Genomic DNA, 15,964 nt, shown 5'->3' on the forward strand with positions numbered 1-15,964 from the left:
AGTATCTCCATGGGTCTGTGGGATTAATTAATTAGTGTGAAAATTCAGTCATTTGTTCTTTTATTTATCAAAATTTATTTAAGGCTCTCTATACTCTGGGCACTCTAAACAGTCAGGATGAAAAGTAGGTTAGTGTTTGTCCCTGTCCTCAAGGAACTTACAGTCCTATCATGAAGCCAACTCTAATTAATGAGACATTGTATTTTAATAATTCATGCAGTAAATAGTTTTATGTTTGTTATGTTTTAAACTTTATATCATGAAAAATGTCAAATATATGCAAAAATAGAAAGAATAGTCTAAGGAACACCAACCCAACATTTATTTTTATTTATTTAAAAAAATGTTTTTAATGTTTATTCATTTTTGAGAGACAGAGAGAGAGAGACAGAGTATGAGTGGGGGAGGGACAAAGAGAGAGGGAGACACAGAATTCGAAGTAAGCTTCAGTCTCCGAGCTGTCAGCACACAGCCCACCATGGGGCTCAAACTCACGGACCGCAAGATCATGACCTAAGCTGAAGTCATACGCTTATCTGACTGAGCTACCCAGGTGCCCCGTAACCCAACATTTATTAATTCCGGGCCCACCATTTTTCTCCCAATCCCCACACGTGTTCTACCTCACACCCGCCAAATTATTTTGAAGCAAATCCAAGAAATCGTATAATTGTATCTATAATATTTTAGTTCTTAACTGTCAAACAAAGGGAGTTCTCAGCACCATTATCCCATCTGAGAAAAAAAAAATGCAAAAAAACCTCAATTCCATAAAGTCATCTGATATCCAGTGAGTATCGTGAGATCCAGATCCCTGATGGTCTCATGAATGCTGATGCATTTTTTTGTTAACAGTTGGATTGACTCAGGGTTTAAATGGAGTCGATCCATAGCGATTGGTTCGTATGGCTCTTAAGACTCTTCTAATTGTGCACTGTTTTGCGGTGGTGGTTTTGCTTCCCGTGCAAATTAATTACAAAAGAAATCGGAGCTCTTTATCCTGCAGAGTTTCCCACAGTCTGGATTTGGCCAAGTGCATCCCATTGGTGTTGAAATGTTCTTCTGTCCCGAATATTTGTGTAAATTCAGAGTAGGATCCAGAGGCGGCTTAGATTCAGGGTCGACTCTTTCTGTCTGTCCCGTGTCACGGATGCTGCGGTGTCCTTCTCTTGGGAGGCAGGTAATGTGAAATTGGTAATCACTGATGATCACGGCCTAAATCTACCAATTCGTTCATGGGTGTGAAGCTGGGATTTCCTAATTTTATGATTCTTTCTTCATTTAACGGCAAGAATACTTCTGTATAAAGTAACTTCCCTTATCAACTGCTTGAATATCCTGAGGACACACTCATATAGGAAATATAGAATCGTTAATACATGGATTTTAACATTTGAAATATTTCAAGCAATTGTAGTTTTTATGCTTATGGTTGGTGAAATCATCGCATTTGAAGCCCATGGAAACCTCTTAAAGTTGGCTCCTGAGCTCCTCTGACACAACCCAAGGTCACTTTTGAGAGCTTGCTGACTCTGGGACAAGGAGATGTTGCTTCCCCCCCTCTGCCATTTCCTTCTGTAGACCTGTGCACCGGCCATTTTGGGCTCCTTTAAGCATGGCCGTCCCTAGCGTTAGGTCTTTTCCTATGTACAGAGCTAAGGAAAACTTTTTGAGAATGCACTGTAATTTCCTCCAGATACCTCCAGCCCATCTGCAGGACTAGAGGGCTTTTTTCTGAACCCCTTCTACCTTATGTCTGTGTCTTTCGCTCCCATGCACGGAATCCCGAGTCTCTGCAGCCCACGTGATTGTTCCCTTGCCTCTTCCTGAGACACACACTGCATCCTTTCAGAGCAACTTTCAAGCAGCGCTAGTCGTGTCTGACCACTGAAAACGCTGTGAGATCATCCGCCTCTCTTCTTGTAGTTCTCGGGCTACAGGTTTCATTGGGAAATTAAAGCAATGTGGCTACTGGGAGATCACTTGAAATAATTTCCTCTTGCGTGGTTGTGTTCCCAACTCAACACCCAGTTGATGTCCTGTGTTTAATTTCTCTTTTGAGTTTTGGAAATTTGAAGAATTTACATTATTAGGTAGTATTTCAAAGTTTCATTAATGAGGCAGTGAATATTTAGAGAAACTGGCTTCACTTGTTTTCTCCGCCCTGTTCCCTCTCTCTGCATTTAGCTCACCTTTTGCTTTATGGTCCATGCTTCTGTTCTCTGCCTAGCATTTTTTGACACAGCGGTGTATCCTGGGGTCCCTTCCTTAGTCGTGCACTTTATGTCTTTCATTTTCACAGGCACATAGCTGTCCACTGTGTGATGAACCATAGTGTATTCAACAACTCCCTACTGAGAGATGTGTAGGTTATTTTCTGTCCTCTGTGGTCGTGGATGGTGTTACAATGAGTAACGCCTCCTGCTAACATCTCTTAATCCCTTGCAAGGGTATCATTGGAAGAGATTCCTAGCATTGACATTGCTAGGTTAAAGGGTGAATGCACCTGTGTTTTTGCTAGATATTGCCCAACTCCCTTCCATGAATATCACGCCATATTGTGTTCTCGTTGCCCTGGATACGAGGATCTATTTCCCACCAGCCTTTCCAGTGGAGCGCACCGTCAGGCTTTGGGATTAGGACTAATCCCATAGTTCTTAAGTGACATCTCAACCTAATTTTAATTTCTGTGCAAAATTTTTTAACTTGGAGCAAACATTCAATAAACATTTAACAGGTGCCTGTTACGAGGCATTGTCTGTGCTATATGTTGAGGATATAGAGCAAAAAATACAGTTCCCTTCAAGGGTTGAGAATATCTCTAAGAGTATAAAGCAAAAGAACATTGCATTATAATCTGTTAAGGGTCTTAATGGGTATCTTTGGTGGGTGCTGTGGGAGCCCAGGAGAGGGGCATCTGAACCAGATAGCCCGGGCTTTGGGAGAGTGCTTAAAGATTTCCGGGTTGAGTCAACAGCAGAGCTGAGTCCCAAATGATTGTTAGAAGGTGTTTATGAATCTGATGAATGGAGAGGTGTCTCAGGAAGAGGAAAACAGCAGGTACAGAAGCCCTCAAGTGAGGAAGGGAAACCTAGCGGGTCCTGGCCGGCGTTCTGTACAGGAAGCCATGAAATCTCAGTTGAGGTTATGGAAAGGAGGTGGAGGGAGATGAGGCTAAGTAGTTGGAGGGTTTCCATATTGTCGGGCATCTGAAGGCCCCTTAAGAAATTCCCCTTATCTGGATCGGCTCCCTGTTCAGGATGGCAAAATGCGGCAGGGAGAGCCCATCCTGAGGCTGCGGCCGTGATCAGAGGGAGCGGTCATGAGGACGTAAGCTCAGGGAGTGGTAGCAGAAATGTAGAGAATTAGGTGAATTCCAGGGGCACCTGGGTGGCTCAGTTGGTTAAGCATCTGACTTTGGCTCAGGTCATGATCTCGTGGTTCGTGAGTTCGAGCCCTGTATTGGGCTTTGTGCTGACAGCTCAGAGCCTGGAGCCTGCTTCACATTCTGTGTCTCCCTCTCTCTCTGCCTCTACCCCACTTGCGCTTTGTCTCTCTGTGCCTCTCAAGAATAAATAAGACGTTAAAAAAAAGAAGAATTAGGTGAATTCTAGAAATGTGAACAATGTGTTGATGATTTAATGGATGTGGGACAGGAAGGAGAAGGAGGTACTGAGTATGATTTACAAGTTCTTGGCTGTTGATTCCATATGTAACGAAGAACAGGAATTTAAAATGATGATTTTATTTTTATTTATTTATTTATTTACTTACTTATTTAGGGTTTATGTATTTGGAGGGAGGGAGAGAGAGAGAGAGAGAGAGAGTGAGTGGTGGTGGGGGAGGGCAGAGAGAGAGAGAGAGGGAGTGGATCCCAGGCATGCTCCACACTATCAGCACAGAGCCTGAAGCAGGGCTCAAACCCACGAACCATGAGATCATGACCTGAGCCAGAGTCTGACACTTAACTGACTGAGCCCCGGTGCCCCTAAAATGATGATTTTAGATTGAGAAAACTGAGTTCCTACTGCCGTCAAATGGGTTGTCTAGTTGAGAGCAGGGCCTCAATGGATCCAAGAAAGGAGAGCTTTTCAAGAGGGAGGAGGCCATCCGAGTATCTGATGATGAAGAGTTCAAGGCAGATGTGGGCCAGAGGGCAGAGTGACGAAGTCCTCCTTGTTTGCCCAGAACCTTCCTGGGTGTGTAGCACTGAAAGTATGATCTATGTCTCGGCTTCCCAGGGCTCCTGTAACAAAATACCATAAGCCGGGTCGCTTCAAACAACAGAAATACCTTCTCTTACAGTTCTGGAGGCTAGAAGTAAAAAATCCTAAGGTGTCCGTAGACCATGCTTTCTCTGAGGGCTCTAGGCAAGAATCCTTCTTTGCCTCTTCTCAGCTTCTGGGAGTTGTCCACGATCCTTGGTGTTCCTAGGCCTGTGGACGCATCACTCGAGTCTCTGAGTCTCTACCCCGTGGCCTTCTCTTCATGGGGCTCTGTCATTTCGCCTGCTGCTCTTTTTACCAAGACATTAGTCACATGGGATTTAGGGCTTACCCTCACCCAGCATGATCTCATCTTTCTAAGTTATATCTGAAAAGACCCTATGTCCAAATAAGGTCACGTTCGCAGGTACTAAGGTTAGGGCTTCCACGTATCTTTTTGGGGAGCGCAATTCAACTGTAATAAATGGCATTTATCAGAGCGGTTTCAGGACCGTGCTGGGGGAGTAGACTAAATGGTGATGGGCAGAGAAACAAATGTGAGGTGAAGAAGTAGATATAAAAGGAGACAGTTATTGACTCAGCCGCCAGGGATGTGAGAGCAGGGGACAGCTTTTAAGAGAGCATTGCTTAATCATCCTTAAGTGCTGATGGGGAAAAGCCAGGTGAAGGAAGAGGCTGAAGAGAGAAGGGGGAGAATTGATTAGACAGAGTCCCCAGGGCTGTGGGAGGAGATAGGATACTGGGCACAGGTGGGGGATCAGCTTACAGGAAGCCGACCCTACCTCTGGTGAGTCTGGAGGGAGGGAGTCTAGGGCACCCAGGATGCAGGAAAGTCGGGGGGTGGAGGGGAGGGGGTGTCTGAGGACCTCCGTCTCGGCTGAGAAGGAGTGAGCAGGCCATGTGCCAAGAGCACGGGAGCCTCAGGAAGGAAGTGCTTCTCTGAAGAAGGGGCAAGACTGTTGACCAAAACATACACCAGAGATTCCCTGGGGGATGTTAGGAGCCCCGCTAGTCCTTGAAATGGCTCATGTTACAGCCTAGCAGGTGGCCACTGCTGGGCTGCATGAACACTCTTGTGTAAGGTGCGACTCTGCTAGATCATTTAAGAAAGCGGATGCAGCATTGATACCGCAGAAATACATGAAGGACTGGATAATGCGGGCTTTGAAAATCTTGATTTCTGCGTACACTTAAAATTTCATGATTTAATGCTCTTCTACTTCGGAGGCGCTCTGCACAAGAGGCTACTCATGAAGTAGACCAGATGCTACAGTAACGTCTTAATACAACTAAGCAAGTTTTATTGAAGCCTTGATTCGATTTACCTGGGTAGGCAGAAGATGCTGGCAGGATCTCGTTTTTCCCCATCCTAGGTGAAATATTTGCCACCATGGGCTTCCCTTGTCTAGCAGAGTTCATTGCTCAACACGCTCTAACAGCTTGCTGTGTTTGCAAGGTTACTCCCTTGACTGCATGTTCTGGAATATTTATCCTTGATTGTTCAGGAGCTGCTAAAACACTCTGACCCCTCGCAGACACACCCTTTACACTTATGTCCTTGTCATTTGCTTAAATGTCTGTTCCAATAAAGAGGGAAAAAATAGTGACCCTTCAAGACAGCATGTTTCTCAGCATGCTTACTGAGCCTCATAACCATCTCTGAAATGAGTTTTAAATGTTTAATGTCCACTTAAGGCAATAGTGCCATATTCTGCCTTTGTTTGTTTATTGATTAAAGTTTACCCAGCACGCTTGCTATTTAGAGTGTGCTCCATTTATAGGAATTGGTTTATGGGGAGCGATTTCACAGTATGCACAGAGGAAGACCACCAGTGGGGCGAGTCATGCCGCACTTAGGCTTTCTTTGCCTCGGAGCCTTGATATCATGACTAATCTGGAAGCCTTTCTTCACTGCCTTAGCTGGTAGTGCTCAGTGTTAGTGATTACTAAGATTCTTCCTGCCTGCCGAATCAGGCAAGGCATTGTTAATTCCACTCTCGGGCCCCTCAGATCTTCATCTCTGACTCCTTGGTGTTCCCGTTGAGTGTCCTCCTACTTACGGATTCACCGATTGGCTGGAGATTTGTTTTGGAACTTACGAAAGTGTTGTATGAATGCTTGATACTGGATTAGCAATGTTTGGCCCCAGGTCTTTGGAAGGGCATCTGAGGAAATCGAAATGGGGGTTCCAGCTTTGGCCAACCCCGGGACAGGACTGGGTGTGGCGTTGGCCTTTGAGTTTAAACAACTGTCTTTATCTCCACATGTAGTCTTAGGTGATTGAAGGGACCATGATTGAAAGGGTACAACATAGGATTTTGAACTTGGGTTCTGTTCTCATACCACAGAATGAATACTTTTCACCTATCCTGTGTTGTTCTTTTGAATCGTATAAACGCATGTCATTGAATTTGTGTGTGTGTTAGAAGCATTGACTTGTGGCTGGCAATAAAAATATAAGACGTGCTTTGTAACTGTCTTCTTCTTCATGTTTAACGTACTGAGAATCCCGGCCACTTCCTACCTCTGAGAGGCTGTCTTTCTGCCAGTCTGTAAGGTGGCCATGTACACATTTCCTGTTGCCCCATTAGCCGCCATTCCTGCCTGTTGTCCTGCCAGTTACTTCCCTCTCCGTGGCTTCCTCACATTTCCTGAGACCTCTGCATTGCTTGGTGTGCCACATGCTCCCTTGGGGCTGGGGATGGCATAACCTGGGCAGCCTCAGTTACCCTCCAAGGCACAAGGATGGGGATGCCAGAAGGGAGCCAAAGGATCATTTATGTGCCATGGCTCCATGTATCCTATGGCCCCAAGCACATCCCATGGCTCCGTACATGTCCCCTCACTCCTCGTTGTCCCGCGGTGCTCCATTTTTTTTCCCTGGGTTTTGACATTTTGGGGTCTGAACCCTGGACAGTCGTGTGGTTGTTACGGCCCTGGCTGGATTGCACCTCTTCTCTAGGACTTAGGACCCTCATCACCACCAGAAGGGCTATAGTGGGTGATTTCTGTTTCCCAGAAGATTTTAGAGATTTCACAGTCTTTGAGTATATAAATCTTGATTGAAGCTGCCTCTAGTATTTCTCCCTGTTCATCTAGTCTCAGATCTGCCATTGGACCTTTATAAATCATCAGTGTGTGTGATTGTATGACAGTGGCCTACTTTCTCCGAGGAAGAATTAGGAGAATTCATTTTCCTGAAAAATAGGTTGTGTGAAATTCATTTTAATATTTCCTTTTAATATTTTCATATGAATATCTGATTAAAGCTTAGGTACAGCTAGTCTCTGCTAACTGTTGAAATCTGCCTCGAATTCAGTCCTCTTTGTAAAATGTAAAATTTACATAAACCAAGTGTGATTCTTTTTGGTTTCCAAACAGGATATGAGTGATCCTCCTGTGGGTTTATTTGGGGAGGAAAAGTGTTGTTACGGATCCTTAAACGTTCTTTGTTCCATAAATAATTTGACTTTTGTTCTCATGCGTGTGACTGAATGGTTCATATAATGTACTGTCACAATCACACGGGCAAAATATTCCAACCTATTTGCAAGTGAAACAGCAGTGGTACAGGCGCATTGCTTGTTTTGTGCATTAAAAGCTGCATTTGGGAATACACTTTTTATTTGAAACTCTGTTGCCAGTTGTGCCATCTGAAAGATGGAATATTTAAAAAATACACAACTTGCCAACTCTCTAATGTAGGTATATCACGATCGTTCATGAGCGCACATACGTGTTAGAAGAAAACGCTGGGTAAAACCACTATGCGTCACTCAGTGGGTGAATTTGTTCCAATGCCTACATCATACTTTTATGTCATTATTCAGCTTTGACTGACGAGACTGGAGATGGTCCCTGTTGTATGTATTATTTTTAAAAAGAATGATTAGACTCTCATGCAAATGATGTATTGAGTTTTCAGAATTGCTAATAATTTCCATATTATTTTTGTGTTCTAGGGCCACTAATGAAATAATCTATAAAACGGGACATTTATATTGTATCTCAAGAAAAGATTTCAAGCTTTTGGATTGATTTGTCTAGGTGGGGAAATAGTTTTTTATTATTTTAAAGCTTCGGATGGAATACTCTATAAGTGGAGTAGGTCAATGTGATAGCATTAAAACTGGGAATAAGATTTTGTAAAGGCATAGTCAGGATTCTGATTCCAAGCAGTCATTTTATTTGGCCTCAAATGGTATGCTACTGTATTTTATTGATCTGTAAGCATAGTCTAGTCTTTTTAAGCATTAAATGGACAATTCATGTGTTCTCACACTGAAGGTAGATAAAAATCTAATCATTATTTTATTTTATTTTAATTTTATTAAAAATTTTTTTTTCGATGTTTATTTTTGAGACAGAAAGAGACAGAGACAGAGCATGAGCAGGGGAGGGGCAGAGAGAGAGGGAGACATAGAATCTGAAGCAGGCTCCAGGCTCCAAGCTGTCAGCACAGAGCCCGAGGTGGGACTTGAACTCATGAACCGTGAGATCATGACCTGAGCCGAAGTCAGATGCTCAACTGACTGAGCCACCCAGGCGCCTCTATTTTATTTTATTTTATTTTATTTTATTTTATTTTATTTTTTAATGTTTATTTCTGAGAGTGGTGGAGAGGGGCAGACACATGAGCTTGAACTCATGAACCATGAGATCATGACCTGAGCTGAAATCAAGAGTCTGATGCTGAATAGACTGAGCCACCCAGGTGCCCCAAAATCTTATCCTTATTTTAAGTGTGAAGGAGGAGTTGAAGAGTAAATGTGGAGTGGATACAGTTTGGATTAGGTGGAAGTTTTCTTGGATTGGTTCTCCTGTCTTACTCTGACATCAAGGCCGGGTCAGCAACCATGGTCGCACTGGAGAGACGAAGCATTATGCCTACGCCAGCAGACAGCAGTGTTGAATTTTTCTGTTGCCCACATGACAAGGAAAAGACAACATCCAGGGTTCTAGATTTAGTTTGTTTACTCATTTAAAACATCACATTAACCTTCTATTTCCTGGAGCTTTCTTCGTGTTGAATAAAGAAGGTCCATGAATAGACCCTAGCTTTAGGAAGAGTTATTCCTTCATTTCTCCTTTCCTTTCCCATCCCCGACCTGTGATTCAGGGGTGGACTCAGCCTCGTCACCTGTGTTGCACCAGGCAGGACTCGGTCTCCCTCACAATCAAGAGCGTAGCGACGTTGTGTGCGTGTCGAAATGAAGACACTCCTCTAATCTGCTGTGCAGCAAAGTTGTGGTAAAGCTGTTTGATCATTGCCCCCTTGAAGGCACCTCTGGCTGCACGTCAGAAAGACCACAAACCCTATTAAGTAAAATCAATGAGGTGGGACCCCGACGCCGGGCTGGCAGTGGGTGCTCATGGTAGCTCCCAGACTAACGATCAGTGATTGTCATTCTCCTTTGTATTTTTGATTTTTCTGCCCCTCAATTCCCTGGCGTTAGCACACAGTATTTTCGCTTCTGTTTGTTTGAAGATAAAAGCGGGGGTCCAGCCCGTCAATAATTTAATCTGTATTTACTGAGTACCTCTTATGGGCTGGTTTCAGTCATGGGGGTTACCCCAAGAAACACAACAGGTAGGAATCTTGGTGGGCACTGAGTTTACATTTTCTTAGGGGAGACAGACAGGAATAAGATGATAGAACGTGGAGTGAGTTACGTAATGATAAGGGCTGAGGAAAAATACGGGGTGAGCTAAATATGGGAGGGGTCTTGCCATTTCATCAAGGTAACCAGGTGTGCCTGACGGTCACCTGTCCTCTCTCAGATACACCCTTGCCCCCTTTATATTCTGCTCTGTGTGACTGGTCAGGGAGTCAGAAACCTCTCTCGGGCTCCCATGCCAGCTGGGCTTCTGTTGGGATGTGTGAATGGGAGGAGGCAGCAGAGGCTGGAGAGCCAACGGGGAAGGTCACGTTCATGCCCCCAGCAGCCGAGTGCAGCTGAGGGGTCAGGTGAGTCCACCCTGGTAGCAGGAAGTGCTTTTTGGCAATTTCCACTTGAGTCAGAGCTGCTGGACAAGGATGCTGCAGCGGATACAGGCTTATGGGCTCCCGCCCGACTCATTAGAGCTGCTCATCTCTGTGGGTCCCGTGTTCTTCCCTTTGTCTTTCCCAGGGCCCGATCCTTCATCCTTGGGCTTTTTCAGGTCTCTCACTATCTTTTCTTAAAATCATTTTTAAATTTATTGTTTTATTTGAGAGAGAGAGAGAGTTGGGGAGAGGGCAGAAGGAGAGAGAGTGAGAATCGTAAGCAGACGCCAGGCTCAGCCCTGGGATCGTGACTGAGCTGAAATCAAGAGTCAGATACTCAACTGACTGAACCACCCAGATTGCCCAGGTCTCACATTATCTTTATAATAATTTGCCTGTGTTGAATTTTCTGTATTTGAGCTACCTAGAGTGGTTTCTGTTTTCCTGGAAGGATTATGATGCATATGAAAAAAAGCACTGAGTCTAGGCTTAAAGGAGGTGAGGGGCAAACCATGAGGATAACTGAGGAAAGAGTGTTCTCAGTAGAGACGAGAACAAGTGCAAAGGCCCTGAGGTGGGATCGTGCTCGGCAGGTTTGAGTAACAGCAGGGAGGCTAGAATGACCCACGGAGTGAATCTTGGAGGAGAGTAATGGAGGTGAGGTCAGAAGGATAACAGGGACCAGATCCTGTAGGGCCTTTAAGAATCTTGGCTTTTGTTTCGAGTAAGATGGGAAGCCACTGGGAGATTTGTTGTAGAGGATTGATGTGATCTAACAGGGCTTTGAAGAATCATGCTGGCTGCCACTGCAGGTGGATGGGTGGGATGTAGGATTGGGAGACCAGTTTTGGGGCTGGTGAATAATCTAGGCTGGAGGTCATGGTGGCTTGGACAAGGGTGGTAGCAGCAGACACAAGGAGCAGTGGTTGTGTTCTGGATACAGCTTATTTTGGAAGTCAAGTCCAAGTAGTTCCTTTCAGATTGTGTACGTGCTGTTAAGAGAAAGTGGAAGGCAAGAGGGACTCTAAGCATTTTGACTTGAGCAACTGAAAGGGTGGAAGAGTGAGGGAGATGAGAAAAAGTATAAGACAGTCACCTTTGGAAGTAGTAATGCAGCTCAGTTTGGGGCACGCTAAGTTTGAGATGCTTCTTTGGCATTCAGGTGGAAATGTCAAATAGTTGCGTCCACAGGTCTGGGGTCCTGGGGAGCAGTCTTGACTGGAGGTAGACATTTGGGAGTTATTAACATATAGATATATTTAAATCTGTAAGTCTGGCTGAGGTCTGTAAGGGAAAGAGTATACATAGAAAAGGACAGGTGTAATGGGTGAGCCGTGGAGTACTTCAGTACACAGAGTTTGGAGAGATGAGACAACAAATAGGATGGAGAAGGAACATTCAGAAATGCCCTAGGAGTCAAGTGAACATAAAGTTCCTTTCACAGTGGCCTAGCAGGCTAAAAACTAGAGATTTGGCTCTGAACGTCAGAAAGCAGGAAGCCAATATTAACATTGTCAGGAGGGGAATCCTCAGGTGCCGAAGGGCCCCAGAATCTAAGCCTAGACTGGGGTCTACCTAAGCAGAATTACTTGGCAGATGGGTATCTGGCAAATACTCCAGATGACTGTGGGGCAAGCCACATAATTTGAATACGAATATCCCTTGAATAGTGGCCAAAGAAAGAATTGCCCTAGTGACATTTAAGAGACAGTATTGTGTGAGGTTGCTACATATAAAAGGAGAAATCTCCGAAGTCAGTCTGGCCCTCTTAGTTGAGGTCAGTATTAGCCAGCTGTTGAGTAGAAAGAACAGTATCCTCAGGAGACCGGATTTTGGGTTTGTGTCCTGCAACTTAGTAATGGTATGATTTTGGGTAAGTTAGTAATTCTGTGCCTCCATTAGCACTTGAAAATATGGGGGCGATAATGCTACCTTTGTAGGATTATTGAGCAGGGGAAATGAGAGTTTGTGTGTGTGTTTGGGTGCATATGAAATTACAAAGACCTGTGATGTCAGCTGTCATTATATCTGACATTAAAATTACCTGCCTTTGAGCTTAAATGGAGTCATTTAGCACTCCTAACTATGAGCAAGTTTGAAAACTCTGAGGCACAGGAATTTGAGGAACTAACAGTGATGAAGTGAACAAGAAATCTGAATATTTGGTCTTTGTGACTTTTTTTTCTGGGTTTTAATGTTATTCACTGGATAATGCAAAGGTATGCTGACAGCTTCTCATTTGGGAGTCAAAGGGAACATTTCAAATCATTACATGAATGGTTCAAGTCAGATTTAAACATATTCTGAGTTTCTAAAAAATGGACTAGAATAATATAAGTACAATTCAGTAAAATTTAGAACTTATTTGCATGCTTTTATTTCTTAATTTCAAAGGGTCAGCCCTACTTTTAAAAAGTGTATCTACAAAGACAAAGCCCCAGCATGGCATAAGCCCTCCATTTCATAGTGGGGAAACAAAAGACTAGATGATAAACTCATGAATCAATGTATAAATCTGAAATCCAGATTAATTAGTTTGGGGACTAAAAATGCAAACCAGAGCAAAATATATGAATGTGTGACTTCTTCTTTCATGTTAGAGTATTTAACCATAACATCTAATACTAACTTTAGAAATTGTACACAGATTATCAGAGAGCTTCTGTAATATATATTTCTTGTTTGACCAAGATTTGATAAACAGACGATTTTTATTTTTAGATGAAAAATGATATTTAGGATTTTATCAATTAGCCATGATGGAAATATGGGATTTGATTTACCCTCTTGCTTTCAACAAGAAAACCAGACAAAATATTAGGAACTACATTTTTTCAGACAATGGACAATAGGCAGAGGGCAGAGCAAGATTGTAATTACTTAGACAAAGGAGACGGATGAGTCCCGTGATAGCCTCAGCTTACTGTAAGTAGTTTCCAAGGCAAAGTGCTGTGGTGGGGAATCAAAATATAGATCAGCATAAATCATGTCTCAGTACATTTAAAACAATTGAAATCATGCCTATGTGATTTTGAGCACATAAGAATCAAACTAAAAATCAATAACAGAATGATATGTGGAAAATTATGTTGGATTTAAGCAATATAATTCTAAGTCTTTAAGTCTTTGACTCAAAGATCAAAGAATAAATCAAGAGGGAAATTCTAAAATATTTTCATCTGAGTGATGACAAAAGCACACCTTATCTAAATTTGTGGGGTGCAGCTAAAACAGAGCTTAGGGGGGATTTATACATTGTTTGCTTATATTAGAGATAGAGGAAGATCTGTTATCAATGATTTTGAGATCTTAGGGAAGTACAAATATAAATCTATGGTAAACAGGAGGAAGAAGAAAATGAAGATAAGAGCATAAATCAGTTAAGTGGAAAATTATAATGAAGATCAGTTAAACTAGAAGCTAATACTTTAAAAGATCAACAAAATCAATAAATCTCTAACCAGATTGGTTAGGAACAAGAGAGAAGACATATTTGTCAGTGTTGGGAATGAATGAGGAGACAGCTCTACAGAGCCTACAGAAATAAAAGAGGATAGTAATAGAAAACAGTGAACAAGTTTATGCCAGTAAACTTGATAACTTAGATGAAATGGGCAAATACTTTGAAGATTCAGTCTTTCCAAGTTCACTCTAGAAGAAACAGATAACCTGAATAATTCAATATCCATTAAAGGAATTAAATTTATAGTTAAAAATCTTACAACAAAGAAAACTTCAAACCCAGGTGGCTTCAGTAGTGAATTTTGATAAATATTTAAGGGAAAGAAGAAAAGACACTCACAGGATGGTATGCTTTTCAGCTTTTTAAAGAAGTCATCATTACTCTTTTACCAAAACCAGACAAGACATTACAAAATATAAAACTACAGATTAATATCTCTCACAAATGTAGGTGCAAAAATCCTTAATAACATTTTAGCAGTTGAATCTGGTAGTTTGTAAAAAGGATAATATAGCATATCCAAGTGGGTTTTATCCCCTAAATGCAAGATTAAGTGGGATTTCTAAGGTTTAACACTTGAAAATCAGTGTAAATCAATATATTGACTAAGTTAAAAAAAAAAACCTATCTCAATAGATGTAGAAGAATCATTTGATAAAGTTTAACACGTGTTCATGGTAAAAACTCAGAGTAGAAGGTATTGCTATAACCTGACAAAAGGCAGCTTAAAAAATATGTAAATATAACATGATACTTAACGGGAAAAGGCTGAATCCTTTCTCCACAAGGATGTTTACTCTTTTCAGTTTTAGTGCTTTTAGTTACCACTGTACTAACCACTGTGGAAGGTAATAATAGATAAATACCATATTACAATAAAAGTAATGTAAACAAATGACATACAGATTAGAAAGGAAGAATTTAAGTTGATTTCTTTTTTTCTTTTTCTTTTTTGCAAATTAGATTATCTATGTGGAACATCCTAATTAAAATGTTAAAAAGAACTATTAGAACAAATAAGTGAACTCATGATTTTAAGATATATAGTGATTTAAAAATTTTTCAATTGCATTGTGATACACTATCAACTAATAATTAGAAATTGAAATTAAGTTTTGTCATTTATAGTAGCATCTTAAATATGAAATAAGGATGCATTTAACTAAATATATGCAGGAGGCAAAATTGAAAGCTACAGAACATTAATGAGAAAATTAAAAAGGCCTAAACAAATGGAGATAAATATTCATCATTCAGAAATTCAGTGTTGTTAAGATATCAATTCAGCTATGCTATATGCATTGCAATCTATAAGTTCATGCAAATTTAATCAAAATCTTAATTGTTCTTTTATTGTGTAAATCAAAAAATAGTTTAAAACTTAGATGGAAACAAAGAATTTAGAGAAGCTGAAACAGTTTTGAGAAAAAAAATAACAATGTTGGAAGGCTGACAATACCTAAATTCAAGACAGTGTGGTGTTTGCACAAGGATAAACATATACATCAATGTAACAGAAAGCAAAGACCAGAAATAGATATACATATATATTGTCAGTTAATTTTCAACAAAGTAGCTATGGTAATTTAATGATGAAATGATAGTTCTTTCAACAAACGTTGCTGGAAAAAATTAGATATCTCATATGCAAAGATTAGCTGAAATGGATCATTGACCTAAAATTCAGAGCTATAATTATAAAATTTCTAGAAGGAAATTTATGAAGAAAAATTTCTGAGGGACACCTGGGTGGCTTAGTTGGTTGAATGTCCCACTGTTGATTTTGGCTCGGGTCATGATCCCAGGGTCATGGGATCAAGCACTGCGTTGGGCTCCAAGCTGAGTGTGGAGCCTGCCTGCTTAACATTCTCTCTCTCTCTGTCTCTCTCTCTCTCTCTCTCTCTGTCTCTCTCCTCACACACACTCAGCCCCTTCCCCTCTGTCACATGCATGTGCACACACGTTCTCTATATCCCTCTAAAGGGATATAGGGGATTTTTTTTTCTAAAGAAAAAAAAATTCTAAGACCTTGAATTAGGCAAGGGTTTATTAGGATAGAAAAAGGACAAAAAGCACGTATGTTTAAAAAAAATAAATTAGACCACATCAAATTTAAAAATACTTGCTCTTCAGAGATACGCTTGAGAATACGGTAAAGCAAGCCAGATGTCATGTGGAAATACTTACCAAACGTGTATCCAGTAATGGTCTTGTGTCCAACACATATAAGGAAACTTCCAATCTAATAGGAAAATAATCCGAAATTTAAAAAACGGCCTAGAGATTTAG

At 41.5% G+C, this 15,964-nt stretch overlaps 1 protein-coding gene across 5 annotated transcripts in view; it reads left to right on the plus strand.

Moving 5' to 3' along the window:
* SEMA5A (semaphorin 5A) overlaps positions 1-15,964 on the plus strand; it is a 474,080-nt gene that overhangs the window by 167,472 nt on the left and 290,644 nt on the right. The window lies entirely within an intron of this gene.

Source organism: Panthera leo, chromosome A1 (assembly GCF_018350215.1).
Source record: "Panthera leo isolate Ple1 chromosome A1, P.leo_Ple1_pat1.1, whole genome shotgun sequence".
NCBI lineage: Eukaryota > Metazoa > Chordata > Mammalia > Carnivora > Felidae > Panthera > Panthera leo.